Here is a 4,183-nt window from a genome sequence, read left to right as displayed (position 1 = left end):
CCAAACTAGCTCCTATAGCACTCTCTAGTGATGGTTCATTATCTCTTAAAATGAAATCTCCTATGTTTTGCTTGGGATAAATGATCAGATGCAGATCATTCTGTACTTAGAGGTGAAGGTGCCATATATTGACATTCAGCTAGTCCCTTTTTAAGTCCCATTTCTCTCTCCTGCTCTTGGTGGTAACTGCCATCTCAATTCTGGAACGGTTCCATGCTTCTAACTGGCAGATTTTTTTTTTTTTTTTTAAAGTGTATCCCAGGAAGCTGCTATTTCTGCTCTGCTTTATCCATTGATGAGACCATTTCTGTTCTCTTCATTGCTGTATTTCTGTATCCTTTCCCTCCCTTTGCAATTAGTTTAATGGAATTTTAGATGGCAAAGAGATAGATTCACATGTTCAGTCTGCCACCTTGAACTAGAAATACCTCCAAATCTTTCAAAAACGGTTTGCAATGTGACTCAAGGTATTGCTCTACCCCATAAGCTGTGTGACTTTGGGGAAGTTACTTAAATTTTCTGTGCATCCATGTCCTCATTTGTAAAACCAGGATAATAGTAGTAATAATGCTCTGAGGATGAAATGAGACAGGACCTAAAATGCTTAGAAAAGTGTCAGACTCAACAAAAATGCTCAAAAAGCATTAGCTACCCTAACTGGGTTGCTGGTCTTTTTAACCTAACTGAACCAGTTGCTGTCAAGTCAGCTCCCACTCACGACGACCTCACCTGTGCCGAGTAGAGCTGTGCCCCATAGAGTCTTCAATGGCTGATTTTCCAGAAGTAGATCACCAGGACTTTCTTCCAAAGTACCTTTGGGTGAACTTGAACTTCCAGTTTTTTGGTTAGCAGCCAAGCATGTTAACTATTTATACCACCAGGAATTCCAAACATTAGCCAGTGGTAGTAATATTCTCTAAACATGCTAATGAAATAGAAATGTACCTTAATAAGCTATATTAAAGTATATAATTTATACTATTTAACCAGTCTTACTATTGATTAACTACTTCAAAAGCTACGTAATATTTTCATTTTAAACCATATGGAATTGCTGATTTATCTTCTGAATGTTTGGGTCCTTGGCAACCAAAGAAATGGGTTGTTTCCCTAATATTCCTTTTCTAATCCAATTTCAGTAGTTAGCTCTCTGGGTCTCCAAGGACAACTTGCCCTACTTATCATAGGATAACGAACCACCACCATCTAATTTATGGCATTTATTAAGGTAGTAAGTACCAATTCGGAGCAGGCAAACATGTTTCCGCATATACCCTCTTATGTGGCAATTGTAGTTTTAGAAATTAGATCAGATTAAGAAGGTAGTTTTAACTACATCCTTTCGTCCAAATCTATAACTGTGTGATAGCAATTCTGATCTTTGAAGACCTCAGAACTCTCCCTAGCTTGAATCTCAAAGTCTCTTTGATTATGGGCATTTTGATGATTCCCGTAAAGTTAAACAAGACCTTGGAAGAAGATGTTTTAACCCAAGGCATTATAAAACTATTTCTGTGATTACTAGACCCCAATTCTAACAAAACTTTATACAAATTAATACTTCAGACACAGTCTCTGTAGAATGAGCCCATGGTGTTTTGAGACACGTGTGAGAATCCCCTGTGACGATCATACATATTTCAGCTCTAAAGATTTTACCATCACATCTTTTTAGGACTGTGCCTCTCAACAGAAATATCAGTGAGATGTCAAGTAAAAAAAAAAATTCTTAAATTATTTATTACTTTGAAGCCAGCTTTGAGACATATCACAAAGAAGCAGCATGATGTAGTAACATAGGGTCTTATTATAATTTTGGGCAAGTGACCTAAATTTTCTGGGCCTTTGTTTACTAATCAGTAAAATGAGTTATAGAATGCTTTAAATGAAATGATAGATAAAGCATTTCGTATATAACTGTGGACAAGAAATGTTTACTGAATCTGAAGAATCACCATGGGCAGGCATGGCCTTTTTAGGAGGAAATGCTTATTTTAAAGAGTATGAAATCAAAGCTGATATTAGCTCCACCTCTGCCCTCATACCCCTTACTTGTAACCTGTCCTTGAGTAATTTGTCTTAGCTTTTGGTGAATGAGTGTGTCTTTCTTTATCTTCCTACTCCCAAATAAAAGACAACATTTTTATTAATGCTGTCAGTATGGTCTGACTGTCACAGTCCGGGAATGCATCTTTTTTCCCCCGGGGGAAAAAATCAAAATGGCTTGTGACAGACATACTCTGGCTATTACTAAATAGTTCTGGCAAATTCCCTTAATAACCTATGGATTAACTTGCCCACTGAGCCTACTAGAATGTACTGTATTTTTCACAAATAATGTGCCCACACATATAATGTACCTAGTGTGCCTAGGAAAATAATGTGTGAGAGGTTTGCATGGTTGGCAAAAAAAGTATAATGCAAGTATAATTTGTATAAAAATACAGTAGTCATATTCCGAATTAAATCTTATAAGGCCTGTCCCTGGAAAGAGCTCAGTAGAGCCTCTATTATCCTAATTCTTGCCCTTAATTGTTTACAGGCCAAAGTTATCCCTTCCATTTTTGTAGCCTTCAAGTAGACCCAGAGTTGCTTTCAGACAGAAGTCCCAGTCCTGACAAAGCTGAGGCCTTGATTGAGGATTATAAACATATGGCATTATGTACTTTGGGTCCCTTCTCCTAGGCCATGCAGAAATCACTCACCAATCAGAACGCTTGTTCCTACTAAGCACAAACCCAGCTCAGGGTCATTCTCAGCAAGAGCTCCAGGAAGTGAACATAAGCAAATATGTAACAACTTACCTGCCATCCTTGTACTAGAATGTAATCTCCTTGAGGGCACAAACTTTGTCTCACTGATTTTTGTCTTCCCAACAAAGATGTTTACTGGATGCTAGCTAATTGTATAAAATAAGAATAGTACTCTATTTCCTTAACATTTAAAAACTTGGCTCCAAAAGGAAAGAAAACCATCAAAGATGAGTTATAATATTTAAAAATGTCTAAATTTTTGTGAGAGTATTTGGATGAAAATTAGAACACTTACACATTACCTGGAAGACATGGACATAGGTAGCTCTATTGTCAATAATATATTCCTAAACCATGAAATCAGATGAAAAAACTCTTAACATCTTTATTTTTGTAGTCTCATTTTTCTCAAAACAGCTCAAACCAGAAGTTTTCCAGAAGTTCCAATTTTAATCATCCAACCTTCCAAGTAAAAAGCAAACAAAGCTAAATAAACATTTTTCACCATCATAATTTTTCTCCCTTGCTAACAGTTGCAACTTAAATTCACGCTCTTAAAGCATCCTGCTTTCTCCATAAAGCCTGTCAAATGGGTCTCTTGTGACTCCCACACTCGACAATAGAATCCTAACAGGTACTTGGACCAGTCACATGTTGGTGCATCTTTAACTGCTAAAGCTAAAAATATTCATTTTAATTACACCCTAATCATTTATTACAGTTAGTTTCTCTCCAGAACATAAGGTCTTGGAATTCCCCCACTAAAAAGAACTTGTGGATTTGGGGCTTTGGCAGGCTGGGACAGAACTTCTGAGAGCACACTGTGTGAATGTTCCAAAGGAAGCAGTCAATCAAAGGGAACCCACACAGGGAGCGGGTCTTTTGAGTCCTGGCTGGTGGCATATACCTTGGATTTGAGGATGTCACAATCACTTGGAGATACCTAAAAGTGTATAGTATAACTTGGATATTACTCTTCACGAATGCTTCAGTTTATAAAGGGCTAGCCCCATCAACTGCAAAGGACAGGGCTCTTCCAGACACTAGGGTGGCTGTATCTCTCTGCCAGTAAGTGCTTAATGACTCATTTTCCTCAACAGATTTTTCATAAGGCTGGAATTCAGGGAGGGGTGTCTGAAGAAAGTCTGAGAGGAAGTTCACAAGCCACTGTCCTGCTCTTTCCTGGAGTAAGCCTTCCATGCTAAAATAAACAGTAATGATTTCAGTAATGTTTCCTGATTACCTTTCACAAACAATCCCTGAAAGTCACCACGAAGTCTGTTTTAATCAGGTTAAGAACATTATAAACTCCCTGCAGAAGAAAATCGTCAGTGGAAAAACTAAAGGCACAGTAGGTTAACAATTGTGTTTATGTGGGATCACAGAATCTAACCAGGTGAATGGTGATGACCCAGCCAGAACACCAAAAC

Source organism: Elephas maximus, chromosome 6 (genome assembly GCF_024166365.1).
Source record: "Elephas maximus indicus isolate mEleMax1 chromosome 6, mEleMax1 primary haplotype, whole genome shotgun sequence".
In the NCBI taxonomy this organism is placed as follows: domain Eukaryota; kingdom Metazoa; phylum Chordata; class Mammalia; order Proboscidea; family Elephantidae; genus Elephas; species Elephas maximus.
Note: the sequence above shows the minus strand (reverse complement) of the source record.